The sequence below is a fragment of the Lolium rigidum genome, chromosome 5 (genome assembly GCF_022539505.1).
Source record: "Lolium rigidum isolate FL_2022 chromosome 5, APGP_CSIRO_Lrig_0.1, whole genome shotgun sequence".
Taxonomy (NCBI): domain Eukaryota; kingdom Viridiplantae; phylum Streptophyta; class Magnoliopsida; order Poales; family Poaceae; genus Lolium; species Lolium rigidum.
The window spans coordinates 102,197,555-102,211,870 of record NC_061512.1 but is presented as its reverse complement, the minus strand read 5'-3'; the positions used below and the strand labels follow the sequence as shown (position 1 = coordinate 102,211,870).

General features: G+C 45.8%; 1 pseudogene; it reads left to right on the top strand.

The window, feature by feature from the left end:
* Positions 1-103: 103 nt before the first annotated feature.
* On the top strand, positions 104-8,204 carry LOC124653957 (annotated as a pseudogene).
* Positions 8,205-14,316: the final 6,112 nt, after the last annotated feature.

Here is a 14,316-nt window from a genome sequence, read left to right as displayed (position 1 = left end):
GTGATGAAGAAATTCGAACCGGAGAGCTGAAATCCCCCTTGTCACCTCCTCTCGGGGCTGTGTCGCACGTGCCTGTCCCTGCCCGTCCCGCCGTGGCCCCCGTCAGTCGCGGGCACACAGTCCAAGCTCCCACCACCGCTTCCGCCTCCGCCTCCGCCGGCGCCGGCGACGATGCCTCGCAAGGCCTCCTCCTCCTCAGGTACGCCTCCCTTCGCGCCTCGCAATTCCCCCAAGCGCTCACGCCCCCTCCTCCCGCCGCCCCTCCCTTCCCCTCCCCAAAACCCTAATTCCATCCCATCCCAGATGCGAAGCTCAAGTGGCGCAAGCGGAAGCGCTCCCAGGACCCCTCCCCGTCCAAGCCCGACCACTCCGACGACTCCGACTCCGCGCCGGAAGACGACGCGCCCCACGCCTCCGCCAACGGGGCCGAAACCCTAGATGACGACGACCTCCGCGACGCGGAGGTGCTCTCCGCGGCCGAGCCCATTTCCAGCTTTCCCCGTGGCCGCCCGCCGCACCATCACCCGGGTCCACCCGTCCGTGCTCGCAGCCGTGGCCGCCGACCGTGCCGTGTCTGCTGGCGACACCACCGCCCCGGCTGCCCCGCGCTCGAGAACATCTCGCACGGCCAGCTGCAGGTGCTCGCGGCCATGCTCCCGGACCACCCGTCCCTCTCCAACGACCCCGACAGGCCGTCCTCCTACGTCTGCACCGTGCCTCCGCTCATGGAAGGCCAGGGCGTGCCCAAGCAGTTCTACGGCAAGCTGCTCCTCGTGCCCCGACACGCAGGTTTGTTCTTCCTCTCCACTCCCAACGTCTGCCTCCTAGTGACCCAAACCATTACTACAACAGTACGCTGACGGGCTGATTTGCGATTTGCAGATTGGTTCTCGCCGGCGACGGTGCACAGGCTGGAGAGGCAGGTGGTGCCGCACTTCTTCTCGGGGAAGTCCCCGGGGAACACGCCGGAGAAGTACATCATGCTGAGGAACAAGGTGATTGTCAAGTACCTGGAGCGGCCCGCCAGGAGGCTCGCGTTTGCCGAGTGCCAGGGGCTCGTCACCAACACGACTGAACTGTACGACCTGAGTAGGATCGTCAGGTTCCTGGACACGTGGGGGATCATTAACTACCTCGCCGCTGGGTCTGTGCACCGGGGCTTGAGATTGGCAACGTCGTTAGTCAGGGAGGAGCAGACAGGGGAGCTGCAGCTGCAATCCGCGCCGTTGAAATCGATTGATGGCTTGGTTTTGTTTGATCGCCCAAAGTGCAGTGTCCGGGCGGAGGATATCGCGTCGGTGGCCTCGACTTCCTCTGCTCTGGAGGTGCCAAATGGTGATACTGGTCTTGCAGACTTGGATGAAAAGATTTGGGAGCGCCTGTCCGAGAGTTTTTGTAGTTATTGCTTACAGCCTTTGCCCAGCTTACACTATGAGTCACAAAAGGAGGTACGTATAATATAACTGTAACTCTTATGGAGATTTTTTATTCTCAGTTATGGGAGACTCTTTATCCACGTTTTTAGAGAAAATCTTTCTCAGCACCATCAGAACTGTTGATTATGTAATTGTTCTCTTAACATTTACCCTTAAAATTAGTTTATTCTGTAGAATGATTCCGTATTGTCGAGTATCATGCATTTGAAGTTTAGCATTGATTTACCACAGCGATCATGCGAAAAGGAACTGATTAGTGCAATAGTGCTCCATATGTTATGCTTGTGGGTTACATTTCAACTTCTACTCACGTCTGCAATTTTAAGTACCAAAAGCTCATAAAATTTACGGGATGCTTTGGTTAAGAGATGTATATTTGAGTTATCATGGCGCTGCAAGTTATCAGTGTATTTGCTTTGTAATATGACAATTATCATGTTAGTCCAGTATAAATCACATTCTGTTTTCAATATGATTTACCCTAGGATGAGAGTTGGGCAGCTAACATTTCCGTTCCTGAACATACATCAATTGTTTTATTTGTCCTTATTTCTGTTTCTTTGGGATGTGCTAGTGGTCCTCTCCCACCCCCAAGTATGCACATATGTAATTCGTGTAAATGCATTAAATAATATTGCAGTAATTCAAAGTCTTAACACACAGTAGGTATTGAAAATATTATAATATGCTATTCATTGCAATGTTTATGCTATCACATGGTGTGGCACTGTTGGAAAGTTGCCAACTTCGAATAGCCCTAAGAAAATCTTTTACACCAACAATTGATCAGAAGCGCATGTTTTTGAAATAGCCTTCTTATTTTGTGCTGTCATGTTTATGTGCACATTTGCTTAGATCTTCCAACAGATAAATTGTCTTAAAAATAGTAAGCTTCTCTGACCGGATCTCATCCTCCAGCTCATCTTAAATGCTAGCTTTGAGTTGAAATTGTTCCAATGAGCCATTATATTATTGGCTTCAATCTAAATGCATAATCTATTCTCGGGGTAGCTATCATACAGCTGTTCATAACTTGCATAACGTACAAACAATTTGTGAGGTGCAAACACAGTGGCAAAACAAACAATAACTGGGAAACTGTGCAACACTACAAAAAATATGAAAATGCAAAAACCTTTTGAAAATGTACTTCAAATTACTCAAAAATTTCAACTTGCCCATGGCTGGCGTAGTCGTCATGATGATTTCCGGGTAGATATGTATGATTTTTGTTTTACAGGTAGATGTCCATGGATATCTTTATTCTTTGGCATCATAGTAATTTTACTCTACTATTGTAAACTCTTTTCGAGAGAAGCTTGTAAAGGTGCGAACGAGGTGACTAATTTTACTGATTGAGCAGGCAGACATTGCGCTTTGCTCGGATTGTTTCCACGATGCAAGATTTGTTCCTGGCCACTCAAGCTTAGATTTTCAGAGAGTGGATGGAACGAAAGATGGATTAGACAATGACGGGGACAGCTGGACTGATGATGAAACTCTACTGTTGCTAGAGGGTGTAGAGAAGTACAATGATAACTGGAATGGTATTGCTGACCATGTCGGAACAAAGTCAAAGGCGCAATGTATTCACCATTTTATTCGTCTTCCAGTGGAAGATGGTTTGTTAGAGAGCATGGAAGTGCCAGAAGCATCTGTTTCATCTAGAGTACAAAGCAATGGATTTTCGCATTCAAATTCCAACGGCAGCATTTCAGGTGCCCTCACTATTTGCTCTGCAGACAAACTTATCATCTTGTTACATTTAACTTTTGATGGTGGCCAAAGTTTATCTGCTTTCATTTCGTAACTGTGACAATTATTTGCCTTAGGAAGCTTTCCCCAAAGTAGCCAACCTGGACAGCAGCTTCCATTCGTTAATTCCGCTAATCCAGTAATGTCTCTGGTGAGTGATTGCACACCTTTTGTGTTGCTATCTGTAAATTTATTGAACTGCATATTTCTATTTTAGGTGTCAAAAGTCTTATTGCCTTTGATTAGTCACACTATAGTTATTTTCAGCTCTTTTTACACTGTCAAATTTCAGTGATGTACATGCATGCATACTGTAAATTCCAAAATTTTCGTAACTGAGTTGCTTCTGAATCAAAGCCCACCCTGGGTTTAAGATGAATCATTTCCCAAACTTTGGAAATTGAGCTGTGACTATTAGTAGTTGCTGACCACGTGGTGGCACTGCTAATCTGGATGTCTATGCTGTACTAAGGCACTATTGAACTTTACTCATTGCGTGGGTGGATAGCTTATTGCAGTTTATTTGCCTTCTCAAACATCAAAAGCTGTTGAACAGTAATTGGACACGGGATGTCCACGGCGCCCCCAGCCCAATCGTATTAAGTCCCTTAAGTGAACACCCACGGCAGAAAATAAACTGTCGACTGGTCAATCACAAGACTCCCGCTACCGCCGCCCGCCGCCACCGTGCTGCATCCGCAACTGCCTCCATGGCGCTTGCGGCGGGCTCCTTGGCTGGAGGACTCCCCTAAATCCACACCGCAGCCCTTCTATCCCACTGTTCCCCGTCTCTGCTAGCAATCTCCAGGCGGCGAGATCCATGGGAGCAGAGGTCTGTCCGGAGCTGCAGTCCGACGCTCTCCGTGGGGCGCAGATCTGGACGGTGGCGAGGTCCGCAGGTGAATGATGCCTTCCAAGAACTGCCGTCAGAAGGTATCCCTACTCCAGGTCTTCCAAGGAACAGCAAGATGCAGTTGCGGCGACTGCTTGCTCCAGGCGGCAGCGTGGCGGTGTTAGGGGAGGGTGGCGGCTGGTGGCGCTAGGGGAGGACGTGGCGGCTGAAATTGACTGAAGCGAAGAGAACGTGGAGAGCTGAAATCGACTGAGATCGAAGAAAAATTTCGGTGAAGAGCTGAAATCGAGTGAGAAGAAGATAAGGTGAGCGAATAGAACGTGGTGGGACCGCGATCTATAGCGATGGTTGCCTTTTTTCCCTGTTACGTCGCGGGAGCACGAGCTAGAAGCAGCGTGCAGCGCGTGACCACCCGTGAGGCAGTAGTATTTTGTCTCTACTATTTTCATCTGACTAATTTAAACGTGCACGTGGTGGGGTTAGCGGCCACCGCCTAATTTGTGATAATTAAACATGCACAAGCGCCTATCTTGCTTAAGTCAAGCGGACATAAGTGAGCACATAGCGGGTACCCATGGACATGCCCACTTACAGGTTGATTGAACAGCACAAAAATGTGTAGAAAGCCGCAAAACATGTTGTCATTGCTGTGAGTATAAATAGCTTATTGTCATTGATTGAATGCTCAAACTAAAAAACCTGATTGGGGGCACTGGAGGTACATTATAGGGAATATGCAACCCTGATGATAGGTGGAAATCTATGTACATTTCATGCTGAATATTGAGTGCGCATCATATTTTAGTTCTGACATAACTCTGAACACGAGCAGTTGAATGAAATTTGAAAGAATCATATTTAGATGCACCTGAAGAGCGACAAGCAGATAGGTTGGCAATTTTGCTGAGAACCCCCTCACAAGTTGGATCACACTGGTTCTTCTAGCTAGTTAATGTTATACAGTTTCCTGTTGTTGATGTACGTCTGTTCAGGCTGCTGTAGATATATTATATTGTTGGTCTAACTGTTCAGAAATGTTTTGCAGGTTGCATTCTTGGCCTCTGCAGTAGGACCAAGAATAGCAGCATCCTGTGCAAATGCTGCTTTATCTGTTTTGACGAGAGATGATTCCAGGTGAGCCACTTATATACCATATAAGTATCAATCACTTGCACTTTTCCTGCCATTTTTTGGGCTGCTTATTACTTTACTAACAATACTGATGAAAGTACTGATATACTTTTATAGTCTGCTGAGGCCTGAGGGTGTCTTGCATAGAGATCGTTTTCTCAAACACACTGTAGGGCCTGTTTGATTCAAAGGATTTCAAAATCATAGGAATAGGAAAAACACAGGAATAGTATGTCATGATATGTGAAATCATATAGGAATACAAGATGCATGAACTAGTTGTAGAAGTCATTTGGTTGCACCACAGGAAAAACACAGGAATTTTCTACTCCCTCCGGTTCATATTAATTGACTCTAAAATAGATGTATCTAGACATATTTTAGTTCTAGATACATCCATATTGAAGTCAATTAATATGAATCGGAGGGAGTACATAGATTGAGTATGTCATAGTTCTCATACAAATATAGGCATTTTTTCAAGAGGTCTAACCTCTTGCCAGAAATCCTATGGGATTGTAGTATAGGAAAGCAATCCATAGGAATTTTGGAGGGTTCAATTTTTTTTTAATCAAATGGCTTCTATAGGAAAAAATTCCTATGGGTAAGAGTCCTACAAAATTCCTTCAGGAATCCTTTGGATCAAAAAGCCCTTACAGGCTTTTCTAACCAAAACATCTCTTTGGTACATAAGAATATTTAAAATGAGTTCAACCCAGTGGGCTGTAAATGAGGTGGCTTATTAGCAATATGTATTGGAGTCTATCTTGGATTAAAGAAAAATGATGCAATGCATTACGGATGCCCAGTGATGTGATTAATGAACATTTGTTAAATCAAATTTGCGATGTTGGTTTTATGACAGGAGATGCAAGTCTCAATTTTGTCAAACTGCTTGATTGTTTTCAATTCGACGAGTTGACTCCAGCTGGAGATTTAGGTAGGTAGAAAGCTGGTTTTTAAGTCAGTAGTGCATGTCCAGAACTATTTTTAGTTGGCATTACACATACAATCATATTTGGAGTGGTTAGGTTTTCTGCCCCTCGTGCACCCTGCTTTCTTTGGTTGGCACTTCCTTTTGGCATCCCGCACTATCTGGACACAGGATACTGACTTATCCCAAGTCAAGCGACTTGGGGTTCTGAGTAGATACCTAGTAAGAGCTGCTCAACTTGCTTAGCCAAGTCAGTACAGCGAGCTTGTCTTGCAAAACCGTCAGCACTGCTTGGTTTATTGTAGTCTTTTTGTCTTACCTTTCTTGAGTATCTCTTACCATGATTTTTTACTGCCAGGATGTGTCCAGAAGGCAATGATGCTATGGGTCAAGCTGCTCGTCCAAACTATGGTAACTGCTTTATTCCTCAAATCAGTATGTCATTTCTGTATATGTTTTCTATACGAAATTATTGTAAATGCGATATTATTTTGAAACAGATGCCTCATCTGTCTCTCCTGAAAACGTCAAATATGCTGCAATGTGTGGCTTGTCAGCAGCGGCAACAAAGTGCAAACTTTTTGCAGATCAGGAGGAGCGTGAAATTCAGAGACTGGCGGCCACCATCATAAACCACCAGGTTTGTAGGAGGGAAAGTTCAGCATGCTGAATCTGTATGAGGGTGCTTATGGTCTAGTTTGCTTCCTTTTTATTTTGCTGCATATGTTGCATTTCTTGCTGTGCCAGTTCTGCACATTTACTTATGGCTTATGAGTCAAGATGGAAGCCTTGAAATCTGATTTGGCACTGAAGTTGCTGTAACACTGCACAAATCGTTTGCTTCTTTTGAATTTTGATTAAACCTCAAATTACGAGCGCCCTTGACATGGTTGCCCCACTTGGATAAAAACAGTGAGAAAAGCAAATATGTTTTGGGCATATAGAGAGGCACATGAGCAAAAGGAACACTGCATCCGAAGCATTGGTTTCTGCCGCAGATGAGGTTTTGACAAGTTCTGCTGACCTGAATGTGGTTAAAGAAAATAAGTTGTTCCGCCATAATATTTTTAGAATTTGTTACAACTAGGTGATATCATTTCGCATAAGGAAAACCATATTTTACTAAAAGCCAGGAAGTTCCAGCCCAGTATCATTTGGGTATTTGTCTGAAATCTTACCCAGCCTTCTTCTGTTGATCACCTGGAAATTAATACTAATGGTATTTTTATGATCTTGAGACATACTAGGTGGTATTTATGTTGCTTTCATTATTCTAACTATGTCTGCTGTAATACTGATTGACAGTTGAAGAGATTGGAGTTGAAGTTGAAGCAATTTGCAGAGGTCGAGACCCTGCTTTTGAAGGAAAGTGAGCAGGTTGAGAGGGGAAGGCAGAATCTTAATGCTCAGCGTACCCGGGTGATGTCAGCTCGGTTTGGTTCCAGTGGAGGCCCAATGCCCGGAGGCAGCAGCACCATGGCCTCAAATCCAATGAATCAAGCCAACCCTCGACCACCAGCAATGCAAGGAGCAATGCCTCCAGCCAACATGCAAGCGTATTACGCCAATAACATGCAGGGACATCCAGCCCAGCTTGCTTTCTTGCAGCAGCAGCAGCAACAGCGTCAGCAGCAGCAGCAACAACAGCAGCATATGCTCTCATTTGGGCCTCGCCTGCCACTCTCGGCTATCCACCCAGGCTCAACGTCAGCACCAAGCGTCATGTTCAATCCTGGCACGCCCAATTCGGCCACCCAAAGCCATCATCATCCAATGCTGAGACCGCCCACCGGGAATAATTCTAGTTTTGGTTAAGGAGAGATTCTTGTCCCGCGTCCTAGTTATCTGTGTTTGTAGCTCCGATTTGTGGTCGCTGACTATTGTAATTCAATTGCACAATCACAGGTAGATGGATTTTAGTCGTTAGGTTTTCCATTTTAGTTCTCTTTGTTCCGGAATCTCTCGGATAAGCTCCATATTTAATAGGTAAAAGGTTGTGTTATAGAGAAGTGGGAGTTCCACCCTGACGCAACTAACTGCTGCTCCCAACTGATGCTACAAAGTGACTGGAAAGTGAAATGATTTGTATTCGTTCGCTGGAAGTTGTCCGTGGTTTATATTTGGGAGCCTTGCGTGTGCCTGTCACTGCAATGCATCGTGTTTTGGTGAGAGTGTGCATCTGAGTTAAATAAACACATATTTAGATTATACATTCGGCTGATCCTACCAGGATTCACTGAGATACAATGTCATCATGGAGGGGGCGGAGCTGATTGGGTCCGGCGGTGGCGGCGGTGGAGGCCGGCTTGGGACGGAGCTCGTCGTGCAGTGGGTACCTCATCTCCACCAATCCCAGATTTGGGGGCAACGCTCATGGGGGAAAATGCGGTGGTGGAGGCCGGTTGCTGAGTGTCTGCGAGAGGGCGCTCAACCGATGAATTTCAGGTGTGTACGTGCGGGTCGGGCAAAGTAAGATTCTGAACAAACCGAGTACCAACGGTGTTAGACACGCGTCGGCAGGTGTGTGCGTGCGTACGTACCCACCTAAACACCAGCGTTCTTTCGTTTGGTGATGTGGAGGAAAAAGAATGAGAAGAAAGAGCGGATGTTCTAGACAGTAGAGCTTACAAACTGCAACTTTGCTATTGTATGAAGGGTGTTTGTAACTTGTACTCATCTATGGCTATGGCTAAAAATAGACAAGACTATTATACACATTATCTATACTATTATCTATGGGAGCGGTGTTTTGGAACATGGGTTCATATGCTCTCTATATTTCGAAATGCATTTTACATACATTTTAAATTTTAAAAAAAATTGAAACTAAAAGTTCGCACGTACATCTTCACGTGCTACGTGCTCACAAAGTCGTTTCATAAAAAATCGACTTATCATGTGACGTGTGTAAAAAAGACAAAATTCAGTGCTAAAAATAATGCTTTTCACAAGATAAACTTTCTCTTTTTAATATATACCACACAAAATATTGGTTTTTTGTGAAACTTGACGAACGCACGTATATTATGAAGATGTACATGTAGAATTTTTTGTCTAAATTTTTCGACATTTCAAAATATAATTTTTTTGTAGAGGGAGCATACGCACCCGGGAGCCGAATTGAATTTCCGATTATCTATATATGATATACTATTATCTATATATGATATGAAGTACTAATACATACACCATCTGTCTAGACCAATGTTCATGCCCTTTAACCAACACAAGACATGTGCGAGTCGACCATATAGCCCACCGGTCAGTGTAATAATCTTCTGGTTCCGGTGTCCATGGGGTCGGTGGTGAGGTGATAGCAGTGAGCGAAGTAGGTCGGGGTCCCTGTGTATAAAGCGCGATTCAGCGCACGCGACCACCTATGTGGAGAAGGTAGGCGGCAGTCGCCACCACCGCCACAACACGGGACACCACCACGGCGCTCCCCTTCGGTTCCGGGGTGAGCGAATGCTTCTACCCGCACTCCCATCCTCTTTGATTCGTACTAGTTACTCCCTTTTCGGGCGATCGTCCATTCCTGCGGGGTTTAGTCGGGCCATGTTCGGGGTTCAAGGGGATGGGATCGCATAGCCATTGTTCTATTTTTTTTTGAGGGAAAACGGGCAAGTGTTCTGCCAAATCAATTAAGTGGGAGAATAGAATTCAGTTACAAGCTAGAGAGAAACTAGCTAACAAGAAGACAAAGGAAAAAACAAAAAAAAAACCCAACAAACTAAGCTCTAAAAAAGACTACTCATTGATATCAGGCTGGGCACCTGGCTCATCTACTCCTTCCCTTTCATGCAAGTATGCTCCCAGGAGCAACAAATCATCTTTGATCAGCTCCAAGATTTGAAGTTCAGGCATGAAAGACTTTTGGAACACCCTACGACATCGTTCTTTCCAGATATGCCAAGCTCCATAGGTGGCCACTATCAACTCATCTTTGGATAGCATGCCAGACCTCTTGCGCCACCAATCAGTCGGGGAACAAAACTGAGACCTCTTCCAGACCATCTGCACCTGTCCATTGCGCCAATAGGTGCCACACTACTCGAGCATATGAGTAGTCCATCACCAGATGCACTCGTGCGCTTCCATTTGATCGGGAAATACGACGAGAGGTTCTCGCTCTGTTGCTTGTACTGATTTGAGGTTGGATTGCGTGAAAGTTGCTACGGACGGGCACCTGCTCACCATCACCCAGTTGGTCTACAAGGTCACAGAGCAGGTGCTTTGTCGGCTCTTTGATGTCTGTGATGTGAACGAGTTGTGCGTGTAGTGGCAATCCACGTATGTGGAAGTGTGTGGAGTTCGAGGTGAGGCAAGCCATGCTCGAGGTGCTTTGCATGGACGGTGCATCTATGATGGGTGCTGCCTTCTCGACATCCAATACGCATCACCCGCCATCTCCGCCTTCTTACTGGACAGCTCGAGACCAGCCTAGGGTGTCAATTGGGATCCCACCTTGACATCCTTGACTAGCCGTCTTGGACTGAGATTACATGCAGGTGGCACTATCTGGCGATGCTGAACTTGTCAACATCAGTACAACATCTGTGCACATTGCAAACAACCATCACAATGTTAATGGACTTCTGATTTTATTTTTAAAGAAAGTGACGGATTTGCAAAGTTTCATGCTCAATTGTGATGTTTTTTTGTCGGATTTTTCTCAACTACTGTAGTAACGGTTGTTGTGGAACCTTTCTACAGTACTAGTAGAATCCTCTTCTTGAACCACTCGGAGGCGCGGAACAGGTTTCCAGCCTGGAAGTCTACTGGAGTCGTTTGAAATAAAATAAAAATCCAGTAAAGGGTCTATCGTTTTCTATAGGAATCCAGCAGGGAAAAGGGAGAGTAGGAGGTCTGCAGATTAAATTCTGTGATGCTCTCTGCTCTGTAACCTAAGATACGCATCCCTCTCTTTCTCAGCGTAGCTGGAACGAGAGCTAGACATGCATGAACCGCTCGTGTCGTCCGCGGCGGAGGGCGACGTGGAGGCGGCGGCCCTCAACAGCAAGCACAACGACGTCCTGTTATAACGCTTCCTTTTTGTACGTAGCGCCTACACTCCCGTCCGATCGATCTATACCTTACTTTCTCGCGACAGTTTGCAAATTAGTTACGGCACATCCATAATCTCCCTGGACGGATCTTGATTAGTTCGCATGATCTTCTTGGTTAGTATCAACACGCATGCATATCTCATGATGTTTTTTGTAATTAATTTCCAGGGCTTCCTGGCGATGCTGGTGCTGCTCGCCTGCGCGTACAGCGGCGTAACGGCAGCGACGACGTTGCAGGGCTGGGCACGGGTGGTGGTCGTAGCGCTGCCAATCCTTCCCGGGTTGTACTTTGAAGCAATGGCATATCGTGCCTACATGCAAACTCTGCAGGAATAGCTTGCACTCGAGCTCTGACATTCCTATAGGACTACCGGCCGGTGTCGTTGTATACGTAACGTAGTACAGTGTATATAGTCGTCGCATGCATATTGGACGATTAGTGTATATATAACTGCAGTAAAACTGTCGAGGTACACCGAACCTAGCAGGTATTGGACGATGCAAGTACCCAACTGGTGTTACAAAGTCACGGAAATTGAAAGGACTTGTATTCTCAACTGGAAGTTGACCGTGGTTTATATTTGGAAGTCTTGGTGCGCCTGTATTACTGCAAGACATTTGTGCATCTGAGTCACATAAACACCTGTTTAAATACACTCTAATCCTACTAGGATTCACCGAGATAATGTCCCCAAGAGATCGGTATATATAGGTATACATTCCAGATTTTCCCACAAAGGAGTTAAGTCTGAACATAGTGCTAGGTTCCATATGGAGTGCTTATAATTTTTCTCCCTTTCTCGTGATTTTAGGACCTCGGAGCATCTGTCCGTTCATTTAGCTGCAAGGTATATCTCCAGAATCCCCTACCGAACCGATCTCCTGCAGATAGCATGCTATTCCACCTGGATTAAACATTTAGTTGTGGGGCTGAACTCTCATATGCACATGCATCCACCTGATACAGCGTGACACATGCATGTCTAGCTCCTCGTGGATGTTATGATATCTGCCTCCTCTGCATCTTCATATGTTAACCGCGCACATACCTCGGGCTATAGCTATTGGGAACAATAGCAACATCCACATAAACTTGCTCTCGCGCTTTTTGAGCAGTAACGGTAGGGACGCATCTCACACCACACCAGGCACTACGATGTACACATACGAGTGCCACGGCTTCTATCATGTGCCTGTCCCATCCCACCTATCAGTTGGTGCACACACAGTCACACACGGGTGTGAAAAGTCGACACGTAGCACACAGATAAGTGACACAATATTGCCGTGAGAGAAGCAGGCTGTACCTGGCCAGGGCAAGAAGGGCGACCGGTCTAATATTTAATAGTACCAAAACCTTTGTATACTAATACAATTTCAAAAAGTTTAAAATATAGGAATTATCTCTTTTTTCAAGGATATAGCATGGATAGACATATTGGTTCATAGAAGAGAACGCCAAGAGGCCAGTTTACAACGCGCTTATGGCACAGACGCCAGGAACACAACTCCATGCTACCACGTGAAAAAAGTAGCACACACACTACCCGACTACTCGCCGCATCTTCACTTGTACACTTATGCAAGAACGCCTCTAAAGAACCCTGCAGTGCGGCAAATCTCAACATCGTCGGAAATCTTCCTAACCACCAAAACTTTGGAGGGGTGGCACCTTCTAAAACCACATCACTTCGATGACGCCACAAACTTCAACATATGAGCGCTACTCATGTCCACAAGTCGCGCTCCGCTCCGCTCCCCCCACACGCTTCTCCTGCAGCCAGCTGACAAGGTTGGTGTCTGGTTGCCAGGGGCGGAGACGGGGGGGGGCGAGCAGGGGTTAGACCCCCAACGATCGGCCCCCCTATACATATGTACGTCTAATTACTGCATGTAATCACGTAATTACTCATAGAAGCCCAAGTCTATTATCCGTATAGCTAGCTATATATTCATCAAAGCCCAATAAAACAGCCAATTAAGCCATCGTGGAGAATTAGAGACCTGAAAAATATAGGTTGTTGAAATTTAGGAGCGTAGTTTGCCCAGTCTGAGGGTCCTCCATGCGCCGCCGATTGATCTATTGACCTAGGACGCCTATCACTGAACCATGAGAGAAGTAGAGCATGTCCCCATCGCGAACTATCTCTCCATCGCCGTCTGTGGGGCGCCATGAGACGGACGCCGTCGTCGTGCCGACGTCGGCGTGATGTCTCCCTGCTAGCCGGCATCCCAACTTGGAGCCGATATCAAACCCATCGAGCTCCACACGCAAATCTGAAGGCAGGTATATAGAATCACAGACTAGTATTACTCGCTTTGTGTGGATTACAATCTAGTATTAGTCTGATTTGTATTGCGTAGGTGCATATAAGATGATGCTTTTTTACACTCCCTAGTTAGATGTGTTTCTCTGATCAGTTATGCGCCAATTATCACAGTCAGATCAAATAATACAACATATATAATATGTTTTCAGAAGCAAGTTGTGTCCAAAATTTGATCAAATAGTTCTTTCATTGTGGCAAGATTTATATTGATATGGCTTGATGTTAGTATATAAACTTGATATCAGTGATTTATTATCCCTCGCAAAAAAAAATCTTCACCCCCCTCATGCTCAAATCCTGGCTCCGCCCCTGGCCAGGGGCGGCGCGTCTTGGAGGCCATCCAGGGTTGTGGCCCAGTCTTCCATACATAATTTTCCTTTTCAACAGTAATTTTGGTCCATAAAATATAAAATATGTTTACATATTGTATTTTGACCCGGGCTAAATTATGGGGTGATGAATTTGGCCCCACCTAGTTTTACCATCACGCTCCGCCACTGCTGGTTGCAGCATCCAGTGTAGCTTGCCCCACCAATGCATGCAACTTTCCCATATCTCACGTGCTAGGACACAATCCATTATAAGGTGGTCTAAAGTCTCGTCTTCCTGGTCACAGAACGGGCAGGTCTCCGGGTGTGGTAGTCCACACCGACTTAGTCAGTCGGCTGTCTACTATCTGTTCCTAGCTGCTAGCCATAGGAACATATTGCAATTTGGCGGAGCTCGTGATCGCAAAATTTGCAAGGCGCTGGTCATCTCAACCCTGGAAACAAACATGCACCATAGCATGATCTGGCAGAGTCGGAGTTAT